The sequence below is a fragment of the Tenrec ecaudatus genome, chromosome 2 (assembly GCF_050624435.1).
Source record: "Tenrec ecaudatus isolate mTenEca1 chromosome 2, mTenEca1.hap1, whole genome shotgun sequence".
Lineage (NCBI taxonomy): Eukaryota > Metazoa > Chordata > Mammalia > Afrosoricida > Tenrecidae > Tenrec > Tenrec ecaudatus.
This window is the reverse complement of record NC_134531.1, coordinates 259,706,930-259,721,930: the sequence shown is the minus strand read 5'-3', so window position 1 is coordinate 259,721,930 and position 15,001 is coordinate 259,706,930. Positions and strand designations below refer to the sequence as shown.

At 37.2% G+C, this 15,001-nt stretch overlaps 1 protein-coding gene and 1 non-coding gene across 5 annotated transcripts in view; both read left to right on the top strand.

Moving 5' to 3' along the window:
* The window catches only part of EPHA3 (EPH receptor A3), a 402,493-nt gene that overhangs the window by 46,481 nt on the left and 341,011 nt on the right, over positions 1-15,001 (top strand). The window lies entirely within an intron of this gene.
* On the top strand, positions 13,078-13,183 carry LOC142441998 (U6 spliceosomal RNA). Its single transcript, XR_012783269.1, has one exon. It is a non-coding gene; the product is annotated as a U6 spliceosomal RNA (small nuclear RNA).

Sequence of the window (15,001 nt, the reverse complement as noted above, 5' to 3'; positions counted from 1 at the left end):
TCCTTAAAGACAAAAGTGAAGCAGGATACCTAATTTTATTAAATATCATGGACTAAATAAAGCAAAGAAGCTTTTTTTCTTGTTATTATTTTTTCTGTAAATGACAGCCATTTCTTTAATTTTCATGACTCCGTCTTATTATTATAACCCTTCAGGATTTAGTATTCTAACTCAGATCACTGAGCCTGCACATCTTTCAATTACCTAGCTCAGCAGAGGTCCATTTTATGCCTTTTCAAAAGAGCATGAAACCAGCACAGTGATAACTTGCATTATATATTCAAACATTTAAAACGACTGAGAAATTAACCAAGTGTACAATATTTAACAATAGGTTGGGGAAAATCCTTTTTGACCTTCTAACTAATTAGCCAATGTCTTAGGTAGAGTATCTTGATGTTATTTATGTGATACTTTGTAAAATATAACTGATCTGAAAAATGAAAATCATGACTATTTGAAGCCATAACATTATATCGAGTGAAATCTAAAAATTGTGTCATTCACAGTATGTCTATTTAATCTTGAAAAAAAATAAAATTAAGACCAATTCTCCTTGACTTTTCTTCTTTTGCAATGTGTAATGTGGCCTATCTGTAAGTAATGATTGAAGTTAAATAATAAGTTGTCTTTTCCATATCCCAACACAAACAGTGCTACACATGGTTTCACAAGAACTTTGACTTCAATGGATTCTTGGTGATTAATAACAATTCTTCAAATACATACTAAATTTCTTTTCTGTGCAGCTCAGGGTAAAAGAAATTTAGAAACAACCACTGCCCAGAATGAGTGCCTTCTATAATACCAACGAAAGGAACGGCATCTTAGTGGATCCTGTTCCTGGAGGCCCCACGAGTGTCAGGGGAGAACTGAGCTGCATGAGGTTTTCAAGGACTGATTTGTAAAAGGTTGCTATTCAGACCTTTCTTCCCAAACATCTGTAGGTGGATTCTAATGAACAAACTTTAATTAGTTGCCAAGCACCTTAACAGATTGCACAACTCAGAGAACATAGAGGACAAGCAGCGAGACTTAGCTTGGTCTTGCCCACTGAGCTTCAACATCAAAGAGGAACATATTATACTGAGTTGGACATTTAATTCTAGGTGCTAATTTTTTGATTTTGTGTTTGATACTACCTTGAACTTCCTTTGATCGTGCATTCTAGTTTTAAAGGTAGCATATCCAATTTGGAGTCTTTCTTCATGTACTACTTACATCTTATCTTTATTAAGATTGCATTTCTATAGAGGCTAGCTGTGTCTCAAAATTCTCAGGGAAGAATTTCTTAAAACCTTCCAAGGGATTATTTATAGTTAGAAATCATCTTTTCATATTAAACCATTCATTTATTTTCATATTATCACTTCTATTATGTCAAGGTATGGGACTTCAAAATTTCTTGCTACTTTTACAATCTCATGCAATAATTTATGCTTTATTAATAGAATTCAGAGTATTAAGTTGACTCAATTTTTAAGCTCCCTCAATGCTAATACCAAACTATAGCCATCTAGCTGATTCCTGTTTGTAGCAATATTAAGAACAGAATAGTATTGCTTCATAGCTTTCTTTGCTTTAAATCTTTACAGTAACAGACAGCTTCATTTTATCATCAAAGTTTGGCTAATGGTTTTGGCCCATTTACCTCGCAGGTAGTAGCGCATCATTTAACCCACTGCCAAACCCATACTAAACTCACTGTTGATGTAGCAATCCAGTAAAACAGTGTACAACTTCTTCTGGGTGTTTCTGAGACTATAACTCTTTAGGGAGCAGACAAACAAACAACAATTTTCAGACACTGCCTTATCGAGTAGATGCCCACTCACAGCAAGCCCCTATAGGACACTGAAGAACTACTCTTGTGAGATTGTAAGTCTTTACTGGATTAGAAAGCCCCCTCTTTCTACTGCAGATTGGCTGGTGGTTTGAATTTCCAACCCTGTTGATTGAAGCTCTATGTGTAACCACTGCCACCATGGCCACTAGAGAGTAGAAAGCCCCTATTTCTCCTGCAGAGTAGCTGGTGGTTTTGAACTCTGACCTTGTAGTTGGCAGGTCAGAGTGTAACCACTATGTCACCAGGACCCCTGGTCAATCCACTATACACCAGATAAGCTGAAAACTGTTCATCCTTTTAAATTTCAAGACTCATTAGGAGTCTATGAGGACTTAATAAGAATTGATAACAAATTCAGAACAGGCACATTTTATTGATTAAAATATTACAAGTGGCTAATGGACATTAGGTATATAATTTACAATAGTGTATTGTTGTTTGTGGTTTGGTACTATCATTCTTATTCATAACCCAAACCAAAAACCAAACACTGCCATGGAGTTGATGCCGATTCATACAGACCCAATAGGGTTTTGAACTACTGACCTTGTGGTTATCAACACAATGTGTAACCAAATGGCCACCAGAATCCTTGATTCATTGCAAACCTACATAAAGCAGAACAAAATTCTGCCTGGTCTTCACGGAGCAAGCATGTCGTTATGTAGTGCCCATTGTTGCAGCCACTGTGTCAATGTATCACAATTCTCTTTCTCGCCTCACCTCCATCTTTCCTCCCTCCTCCTGAATAACTGACCCCTCTCCTCTCCCTGTTCCTGCCCCCGTCCCTGACTTCCTCATGGTCATCTAACTCTTGTCTCTTGTTGTATAAACCACCTTTCTTTTTCTTTGCTTTTCCTTATAGCAATGGTATTATTAATAGGTATCTTCCTAAGATTGATTCAGCTTGCAAAATATAATCTTCACTTGCTTTGTCTATGTCTTGCAGTGTTTAAGAGTTTTCATCGTTTTTTATTGATGGATAATATTTGAATGTACCAGAGCTTGTTTAACTATTCATTTATAAATTTTGATGCATATTCCTGTTATATACAATTTTATAGGATTAAATTAATGAAAATTAGTAACATTAAATATTGGCAACTGTAGACCTTTCAAGAGATTAAAAAGTGGTCACAGGAGGGATTCGTACCCCATTTTGAGGAAATGCCTCATGTACCCAAAGAACATTTGTGGAACAGTGGTTTGAGCACTCAGTTGGTAACAATTAAAATGACATAGTTTAAATTAAGAGTGGCTTCATGGGAGAAACATGTGGCAGTGTGCTTTCATGAAGGTCATAGCTGTGGAAACGTGATGTGCTAGTTCTACACTGCTCTCCTGGGTCACTATGAATCAGAATCCATTTGAAATGAACATATTTTCTAGGGTAAACAATGTGTGGTACTTACATAACCTGGTGTCCATTTGGGGTTTGAGAGGATTAAGAATGAAGGGGTGGAGTCTAGACTGCTAATCAGGTCATAGCCAATGAGGGCGTGCCTTCTCCTGAGAATTTTGGGAAATCCTGTATTTCCTCCATGGAGGCACGAGACACAATCCTGGCTCACTCCCTGAGAGATGGTCTACTGAGAAGACACATGACACTACACTGACGAATCCCGGTGTCCTGGGAATGGAGGAGCCATGTGGAGACCCAGCACGGAGATGCTTCTACTGCCACTGGATCCACAAGACTTTGCACCACTGTGTGATCTTCCTGCATTTAGCATCATTGCATGTGTTTCCTGAGTCTGAAGAGGATTTTACAGATTGGTATCAGACATATTGGCTAATATCGGACTTATGGACTTGATCTGGACTGGGCTGATTTTTCTCAATATTCCACTGCTCTTGTACATAAAGCTCTTTCTTATACACATATGGGTGTCCATGAATTTGTTTCCCTAGTTCCCCCAGAGTAGCACACGACACGGCATTCTTCCTTTTTTTGCTAATTTCTAGAATTTTAAAAATATGTAACTTCACTAACTGTATCTGTATATATCCATCTTTGAGAAAACTCCAAAATATTGATAAATGATCAGCATTCTACATTACTGAAATGTTAATCATATAACATCAAAATTGGTGTGTATTAATTTTATTACACAAAATAATCGCTTACTGTATATAAAGCAGTTAAAATGACAAGGTGATTTAGGCAGAATAGGCAGGTGGTCATTTGGATCTGTAGAATGCCAATAAATTTGACAATTTTTGTATGCAACTTGCTTCTTATAAATTTAGAAAAGTTACAATTCAGAAGAGGACATAAAATGAAGGGCATCATGGTTATTGTGAGGTGGATCATGATGGAAAGCATTGCTGATGTCAGAAAGATCTTGACAAAAAGTTGAGAATGCTAGAAATATGTTTATTCACTATGCAAAATATTTGGCTGGGTTCTGATAACAAATTATGGATGGCATTGAAAAAATGATAATTTTGGGCCATTTAATTTTGCACATGGAGAACCTGTACACAGGTCAAAAAGCAATCCTTTGGATAGAACAAGGGGATGATGTATGGTATTAAATTAGGCAATGTTGTTTCTTTATGGCATATTTATTCAATCTGTATGCTGAAAAAATAACATGAGACACTAGACCCTGTAAACAAGAACCAAGTATGAGGAATAGAGGAAGACAAATGGACAATTAAGACTCATTAATGGCACAACCTTTCTTGCTGAAAGTGAAGAAGACTTGAAGCACATACTGATGCAGATCAAAGACTAAAGCTTTCGGTATGGATTATATCTCAACATAAAGAAAACAAAATTCTCAATACTGGATGAGTACCAAACACCATATAAACAGAAAAAAAAACTTTGAAGCCATAGATGATTCCATTTTTATTGGAATCTACAATCAACTCCTCTGGAAGCAGCAATCAAGAAATCAAATGGCATATTGCATTGAACAAATCTGTTTCAAAAGATATGATTCAAATGCGTTAGAGCAAAACCATCACTTCAAGGAAAAAGGTATTTGGAACCCAGCTATGATTTTTTAAATAGCCTCAGATGCATGCAAAAATCGGACAATGCATAAGGGGAGACCTAATGGTCTAGTGGTTACACATTGAATTGAGATCTGCATGGTTGACTGATCAAAAACCACTAGTAGTTTCTCAGGAGAAAGACTGGGCTTTCAACCCCAGTAAACATTTACAGTCTCAGAAACCAGCAGCGGGTGACAATGAGTCAGCATTGACTTGATAGCCGTCAGAGCGAGAGAAGAATATTTGAAGCATTTGCATTATGGGGTTGGTGAAGAATCCAAGTATTGGATATACCATGAAGTATCTGAACACTGACCAAATAGTTTTGCCAAAAAAAATATAGCAGAAAGTGAGAATCATGTATTTTGGACATGTTATTAAGAAATCCCAGTCCTCCCAGAAGGACAAAATGACAGGTCAATAATAAAGAAAGATACACGGGGGAAACGCAGTAGTGGTTGTAAGGCTAGCCAGGACGAAGAATCATTTTTTAATGTTTTACATCGGGTCATTATGGGTCAGAATGAACTCAGTGTAGCAACTGCATTATTTATTCCTTTGCTTTTGATATGCTTAGAAAGGGAACGGGTAGGAGTAACATGATTGATGTTTTTATTTTGGTAATGAAAGAGATATGATGAGCATGCTAATTATTGTAATAAGATTGGACCAATTGATTCAAAGAGCAGGAGTAATGTAGATGGAGTCATTTGGCTGGCTTGGGTGTCACTAAAAATCATTTGGTCAAATTTCCTACTCCAAAATTCATTCTGTAAGTTCCTTATTTTAAAGTAGAACATCTATTTTATCCATATTGGCCATTTATATAGCTAAATGAACGCATTTCTCAGCCTTTATCAAAGTTTGGGATACCCATATGAGTCATTTTGACCAACACTTTGTTGGTTGTGGTTACGTGCTGTGGAGGTGCCACCCTACATCCAACACATGAAACGCCACCCGGTCCAGGGCCATCCTCACAACTGTTCTTCTGTCTGAGCCCAGCGTTGCAGTGAATGTGTCCGTCCATCTCATCAAACGCTTTCCTCTTTTTCACTGCCCCTCTGCCTTGCAGAGCACAATGCCCTTCTCCGGGCTACTACATGAAAGAGGGATGTAGTCTTTACAGCCTTTCACCTAAGGAGCATTCTGGCTGAACTTCTTCCAAAACAGATTTGTTTGTTCCTTCGGCTGTCCATGGTACTTGCAATATTCTTCTTCAGAACCACAATTCAAATGTGTTGATTCTTCCGTGATCATCTTTTTTACAACTTTCACACACACGTAAGGTGATTGAAAATATCATGGTTTAGGTCAGGCATCCCTCAATCCTCAAGGTAACATCTTGATGGTCAACATTTTAAAGAGGTTTTGTGCAGCAGATTTAGCTAATACAGTGCGTCATTCGATCTCTTGCCTGCTGCTTCCATGAGCATTGATTGTGGATCCAATCAAGAGGTTGTGGAACTTCTATGAAGATCCTATAAAGGAAGTCTGGTGTATGGGTAATGGCTAGAACTGCGGAACCTTCTTGTGACATCAGGAAGGTAGAGTGTACATAAGGGAGAGGCCTGGTGCACTGATACTTCCAGGAAGTTTCCAGTGTGAATTTAGACAGCCTACTTGAGGACTTTTTATGTGAGAAAATGAATCTTTATATATCAGTGAATATTTTCCAGATCTTTTCACTCCAGGTTTAGGAATGCTTAATTTTAGTATGGACATATTATATTTAGGATCCCTGGTGGCATAGTGGTTATGAGTTTGGCTGCTAAGTGCAAGGTCAGCAGTTTGAAACCACCAGCCATTCTGAAGGATAAAGAGGCTTTCGGCTCTGAGTAAAGAGTAACATTCTCAGAAATGTACAGGGCCAGTTCTAACTTATCTTACAAGTTTGCTGTGAGTTGGCATTAATTCTATGACCATGAATTTGGTTTTTGGTTTTAAGCTGTATCTAATATAATTATATAACATCACTCCAATCTGAATATAAAAATAATGTTTGACATAATGCATCTAGGAATAAGTATAAATATAATGGAAAATAAGTATAAATTAAATATATTGATAAAGTTATTTTATGTTTTGGTATGTCCTGAAGTTCAAGAAAGAAAACTTTCCTGAATTCTGTTTATAGTAATTCACTGATATTTAACTCTTAAAAACAGTGAACAGCATTTATAGGAGTATAAAAGTTAGACGTTTTAATTTTAAAATTATAGATTACTCATATCATAAAATTATTTTAAAATGAAATCTTGCTGGAGCATTCATTTGAAAGACTTCTTCCCTATCTAGAGATTTTAAAGAAGCTTTGTCTTATCTACTCACATACAGCCGTGAACATTTTCATTAATTTTCCCCTAAATTTCCAACATGATCATAGTCATTTCAAACTTATCATTATGTTCCTATTACCTTGTATCTGTGTTTTCTCTGCTTTATCTGACTATAATTCAGAAGGAACAACCACGTGCAGTAGTACATGCATAAGTTACATATGCGTTCAAATGAACAAAATGCGTTCCGTTGTCTACTTCTGGTAAAGCTGAAACAAAATCCTCTTTCTGTTTCTTGTTATGACTAAAGGCGTGCTGACACTTACCAGACCCTCTCCCTCCATCTTCAATGGACTAGGACACAGGGAATTTTTAACTCAGGGTCAGGACCATTCAAGATGTTGAGATGATTTTACTCATCTGTTCCTTGAGTAATTATCATTACCTAAAATATTCATGCTGTTAATGTTAAGTATTTCAGGGAGGACTAATGATATATAGGATTAATGGGTGGAAAGTGAGATTCACATTATTATTCCTGCATAGTAGTTTCTACCATGAGGACCATAACTGTAAGTTTTCTAAGAGAGTCTGCTTAAATTTTCCCATCTAATCACATTATTTACTGGACAAAAAAGGCATACAATGAAAAAACATAATTTTTACTGCAAGAATACATTTCATGAAAAAAATGAATTTGAAAAATTCCAAAGCAATTTTTAGTATATGTTTTTGAATGATAGAAGGAAGATTGGTAGATTGATAAATGAGAGATAGATAGCTTGATAGAAGTTTTAAAGCTCTTATTGTGTTAGTCCGAGTAGACTAAGGAAACAAATCCATAGGCATTCATATGTGTATAAAAAAAGAGGTTTATATACAAGAGCAGTTGAATATTGAGAAAACATTCCAGCCCATTCCAGGCAAGTCCATAAGTCTGATATAACCCATATGTCTGATACCAATCTATAAAGTCTTCTATAGACAAAAGAAACACATGCAATGACACCAAATACAGGAAGATCACAAGCCAATGGTTGGGAAGTATTGTGGACCCAGTGGCATTGTAAGCATCTCCGCTCTGGCAGGGATCTCCATGTGCCTCCTCCAGTTCCCAGGGCCTGGGTTCTATCAGCATAGCGCTCTGTGTCTTGTCAGTAGAGCATCTCCCAGGGAGTGAGCAGAGAAAGTGCTTCCCACCTCCAAAGAGGAAATACCAGAATTCTCAGGAGAAGGTCATGCCCACACAGAGGCCTCATCCACTAAGACCCGATTTACAAACTAGATTCCCCCCTTCACTCTTAATCCTCTGAAGTTCCAAATTGACACTAGATTATGTAACTATTCCACTTATGAACAAGAGACTGAGTCTAGCATTATTTTAATCCTAATTTCTGAGTATGTTTGGAAAAACTCAAAGTTCAGTTTTTGTATAAATCTGTAAAATGGGTTAATAATTTTATTGTATATTTTTATTCCTAAATGCTATTCTATATTATAAGATTTAGTAGATACACAGGGAAGAATGAAAATATAGATTGTAATAATAAAGAACAATTAAAGAAGTGCAGATATAATAAGCACTACATTATATACTGATTGCGCTCCCTGGATAGTATGGTTAAGTTACTCCTAGCCAAAATGTTGGCAGTTTCAGTGCATCCAGGGGTTTCTCAAGAGAAATGGCTGAAGATCTGTCCACATGGGGTTGTCACGAGGTAGAATTTCATCAAGGAACAACTAACACTGGCATCAATATATAGTGATTCATCTATGGACTATGCATACAATTTTAATTTGAATGGTAATTTCATTTTTACATTTTGTCTAGAAAATTGAAGATTGGTGGTGAGTTTAGGGAAGATAGAGAAAGAGACAAGTAGTGTGTGGACCTTCCGCTGCGTGTGGGCCTCGGAGGTTGGAGGGGACATGAAAAGAACGTGGGATGCTTTCATCCAACTCATTTGGCTCTGGGACACAATGTCCTCCTGATTCTATGGCTTTCGCCCAATGGATTGTTCTTTGTTTATTCGGCTTTTTCTCCTCGTATTCAGATCCCCCAAAGTGTAGAATCACATACCAAATCACATAGATTAACATCTTCTTTTCAAATGGAACAAGTTAGATATGGATTCTCATTTTTAAATATCCCTCAGGCAATGTCCAAAACGAACTTGTCAGTATTCATCTCAGAGTCTGGTTACTTCCACTTGAAAATGGGAAAGAAAAACCACTTGGAGTCCATTTGTACTTCTTTATTTTATGTTTCACTCCATTAATGGTGTATGCTGTGAATGCTGCTTCCAGTGTGTCAAGTATACAATTATTTCTCATTAGATCAATAGCTACCATATTGGTGAATTCACCTATCCTCTTTTGTCTGGTTTATGGTCAAATATGTAAACCTAGAGCTCCCTGTTTTGTCATTACTCTATTAGAGGTATAGTTTATTTTTTCATACAGATTAATTCCTTCAAAATATTAAGTCCACTTAGATCATTCCTTTGCTATAAACCTCCAATAATTTCTGATCTGGCTCACAGAAAAAGCCAAGAGGCAGATTCCTCAGAATGCCAAGTAATTTACAAATGATCTGTCCCTCTCCCTCCCCTTTCCCTTTCCCCATGACATCTGTGTCCTTTCCTTGTCTTTCTTCCTCATTCTGCTGAGCTCCACAATGACCTTTAGCAAACTTCGGCAATTCTTCCTCATATCTGCAAATGCTTCCTTCCCTTTCTATCCCTGGGCCTCCTTCTTACCTCCTGCATGCCTTCGTCCTCAACTGTAACCCTTCCAGGGAGTCTTGCTGTGATAATTTTATTTTAAATATAATATTCCCTTTGGATCTGCATGGTTGGTCGTAGGAAACCACCAACAGCTCTGCTGGGAAAAAGGCTTGGCTTTCTAGTTCTATAAACAGTTACAGTCTCAGAACCCACAAGAGCTTCCTATGAGTCTGAATGGACTCAATGACAGTGAATATGTTTGGGGGGAGTGTTTCTGTGTCCTTGTTGCCTTTAAATTTTTTTTAAGTATTACTTATCAACTTCAGGAAGCATATTCTATAGTTGACTTAAAAAACAAAAAAGCAAAACACACGAAAAAACACCTCCCCTTAAGACATGAGGACAAATGATTGGGCTCCTATGTTTTGTTATGCTAGCTCCCATAGCAAGGCCTGAGGCCAGGCATATGCTCAATAAATGTTTGCTGAGAAGTGATTAATAAATCTTACAAAATACAGAAAAAACCTCTGTCTATTTACTTTTTAGAAAGTATAACGGTATCAGTGTCAACAGGTTATGTACTGTTGATATAACCTACATAGGTTAGTGAACTTGAATGCTAACCAGAAGGTTGAATATTTGAGTCATCAGAGATGCCTCCAAAGAAGACGTGGTGATGTATTTCAGCAAACCCCATGAAGCACATTTCTACACTAACACAGATACAGAGCCCGGGTCAACATTAGTAAGAAAAGGGTACAGAAAAAATACCTGTCTGTATTAATATTGGAAATATTAACCTTTGACTAACTCTTTAGACAACCTTATCAAGGTGTGGCCTTATTAATTTTTTTTTAAATTTTCAAAGGAAATCAGGTTAGCTCTATAAATTGTGTCAAAAATTTCAATCATTTATCAGTTGTTTTATAATATCTATCTGTAATTGATAGGTTGGTCAAAGAACTAAATGGTGGAATGTAAAATTTACAGACCCAAGAGTCAGGAGTTTTTTTTAAAGAAAATATGATGTAATAAATCACTAACTTAAATGCTACTTAAAGTCAAGGAGAGTGAAACTTCATCTCAAATACTTTGGATATGTTATCACAAGAGACGAATCCCTGGAGAAGGACATCATGCTTGGTAAAATAAAGGAGCACGTAACAAGAAGGCCCCAACCCAATGGACTGACAGTGGTTGCAATAATGTGTCCAGATGTAAACAATTTGGAAGATGGCCCGGGACTGGGCAGTACTCGTGCTGTTGTAAGATCCTACGAGTTGGAGCCCAGGTGATGTCACCTGACAGCAGTGTGTGTGTGTGTGTGTGTGTGTGTGTGTGTGTGCAGCCATACATACACACACACTCTCTCACATGCTCTTGTATTTGTGTGTGCTCTTATATACTTGGTTATAATATATGAGACCATCTATATAATGTCTTTTATGTTTAAAAATTAGATGACTAGGGAAATTTTGATGATTTAGATGATCTTCAATGAGCTATAAAACAAGTTTTTTATCTTAAAATTCTGCCCACATAATAGTTTTTTTTTTCTGTTTCTCAATAGTCCTCTCACCAAAGAAAAAAGCTAACCCTAAGTTCAGTCCTTCCATTCTGGTGCTTACATCTACACATCTTAGAAAAAGGGAAAAACTAATAGGGAGATAAGTGATAAAAGCTTGGGTAGTTTTCTGTTTGTTGTCTTCTTACCTTACACCCAGGAAAGAAAGGGGTTGTGGAGAACTAATTTCAGTGAATAGTCTATTTCCAGCATATTTATGAAGCATTTGCTATGCCTGTGTGTGTTTGACAATATTGTACATTAAGCATACAAGGATAAATATATGACATGATCCCCAGGCTGAATGTTTTTGAAACTGAAAGTACACATATATATAATATTTACATACATTATTTATATACATATATATTTGGGAAGATACATGTATACAAATCAGTAAGTAAGGGGCTGTCTAAAATTTGATCAGCTGTGAATATTTTCCCATGTTAATCATTTGGACTATTTGTCTTAACTAACTCGTCTTACCTGATCTGCACCATTTAAAAGAAATATTGAAAAGTTCAGGAGGCATATAAGGTAGTTTTTTTCTAGCATTTTAAGTTTACCAACTAGCATTGTAAGATTACCAACTGTTTACCTTGTACTAGGCACTTTTAATGGACATCATTTAATTTTATTAAATGTGTATTCATATTTTAAACCTGCTATTACTAAGAAGATTGCTATCACTGGTAGTAAATGAAATTTTAACTCAGGAATTCAGATTGGATTACCTGTGAGAGGAATTCATTTGGCTTGTAAGTGGGACTTGAATATGGAAAGGGGCACCACTCTTTCCCACGTGTTCACAGAGATGATTTCTAAGAGCTGAACACAGGGCAAAATAACGATGTCTTTATGGCTTCATTTGAATGAAGTTTAATATAAAAATCATTCTGCTATGTCTGTTGTTGAGAGTGGAGCTTTCTTGAGCGGGTGAAAGCATGGCATGCATTCTCATCTTTGAAAGCCCTGATAGATTCATGCTGTGTACAGTGTGTAGCTGAGTGTTGGGAAACGGACCCTGTAGTAGTGGGAGGCGTAATTACAGCTGTCAGTGCTTTCAACATGAGAAAACAACCTCATCTCAACTTTACAAGAAACAGATTGTAAGCGTCCAAGGACAAGGAATAACAGTCTTTACATGATGAACACCGGCGATTGTTAGGCTAGTAAACGTCGCTGTTTGGAGAGATGTATTTACAGGAAGCTGCCGTGAAGCAGATACTGTTTTCAAGCCTATCTGTGAATTTTTTATGGAAAAGCAACCCAAAATCAAGAGTCTTAAGGATATTATCTAGAGGAATTAGGTCAAAAGAAACTTGTCCTTACTGCTTTCATGTGAAGTGTGTGTGTGTGTGTGTGTGTGTGTGTGTGTGTTTTAAAACGCTTCCTTTGTATCTGGGAGTTCTTCACATCTGTTTTGTTTTTTTGTTTTTTTGATGTGAGAAATCCAGGATTCCCTTCTACTAAACAAAAACAAAGTTGAAAATACCTTATAAAGCAAGGAGGGAGCTCTTTTGTTTTTAATTGGTCACCCTTCAACTGTCATGGAGTCAATTGTTATTCTGACCCATAGTACTTTAAAAACAACAACAACAACAACAAACCTGTTAGTTGGGGGTGATATGGTGTGCTTTAAGAAAAATTAGGCAAGGGCTTGCTTCGGCAGCACATAGATTAAAATTAATATTATACAGAGAAGATTAGCATGACTCTGTACAAGGATGACATTCACATTTGTGAAGCACATTTTTCTTTCTCTATTTATTTATTTTTTCTCTTTTTATTCATTTTTTGTTTTCTTTTGGTATTGTCTACGTTATTGTTGGTTTGCCTACCTATACAAGACAGGTATGGGAAGCAAGCCCGAGGAAAAAGCAATGGGACAGAAGTTTCCAGAGGGACTTAGAGGGAGAAGGCAGGAGAAGGTAGCAGTGAGCAAACAATGTAATAGACAGAAGAAAAACTAGGGTATTAAAACCAATAATGAGGAGGATGTAGAGATCCTGGGAGTGTTGGATCAACAAAAGTGTATCTGAGAAAAATTACTCTGAGGCAGAAGCAAGTATGATGGTGGGAAGGAGGAATGTATAAAGAGACAGAGGAAAGATGTAGGAAGAAAAGCTATGGACAGAGGTACAAACATAGGTGTGCACTTATATAAATATATTCATTCATACAAAAAGAGGTATTGGCATAGGTAAATACATTTATTTGACAATACATTGAGGAAGTGGATGGACTCTGGGCCTCTGCTCTAGCCCTTCTTCAGTGCAAGAACACTTTGTTCTAACAACCTGACATTCTGTGAAGCTCACCCTCCCCGCAGGTCGCTGAAGACAAAATGGGTGCACAAGCAAATGTGGTGAAGAAAGCTGATGGTGCCCAGCTATCAACAGATATAGCATCTGGGGTCTTAAAGGCTTGAAGTTAGACAAATGGCAACCTAGCTTTCAGAGAAGCAACAAGCCCACGTGGAAGAAGCACACCAACCTGTGCAATCATGAGTTGACAGAATTAGGTAACAGGCATTGAAGACCTAAAACAAATAAACAAACAAAAAAACATATCGTTGAGAACAAAAGGCGTCAGGTCAGAGATCCCAAACCCATCTGTAGACAATGCAACATCCCCTCAATGAAGGGTCATAAGGAAGGGATAAGTTAATCAGATGAAGTATAGCACCAATGAAACACACAATATTCCTGGGGTTCCTTGAGACTTCCTCTCCCCCCACTATCATGACCCCAAACCTGTCTTTCACTGTGGGTTAGAGCGCATAAACAGGTAAAGATAAGAGCTCAGGGCACATGGAATCTGGGTCAGATAAGACCATCAGGCACAGAAATGGGTGTAATGATACCAGGAGGGTAGAGGGACAGTGGAAAAAGGAGTGAGGAGGAAACCGAGGGGGACAGGAGGCAGTGGTTGGTGTAAGATATGAAAATAATAATAATTTATAATTTATCAAGGGGTCATCAGGTGGGACTGGGAGATTAAAAAGAGGAGCTGATATCAAGGGCTCAAATAAAATGTAAATATTTAGAAAATTATAATGGCACCATATGTATAAATATGCTTGATACAATTGATGTATGGATTGTTATAAGAGCTGTAAGAGCTGCCAATAAAATGATCTTTAAAAAAATAGGATAGGCAAAACTGCCATAATCTTATGTCTGGAAATGGCAGAAAAGTTCACCCATTGTTTTCGTCTTATTTCAGTTTGAGGTAGGACCCAAGGTCTATTTTATTTATCATCTGTCTCTCCTGCCTCCTCCTTAATTAAAATGTGTGTCCCATGTCTAAGGCACAGTTAAGAATGAATGCATACAGTTTAGCAGGGAGAAGCTAAATGTCTACTCAAAGCCAGCTAGTGTCAATACCAGTCAGAGCAGCAACATGCTCTTTTAAAAGAGTAGGCCACAGGACCTCATTTAAATAGTTAAGTTTTTCTGACTCCTATAGTTCCATCCCTCTTGTTTTTCTCTCTATGATGCTTTACTTTTCTTTCTTCCCGAGTAAATCGTAACTGAGTGAGGGCGGCCAGATGGCTTAGGACAGAAACCAGGACACC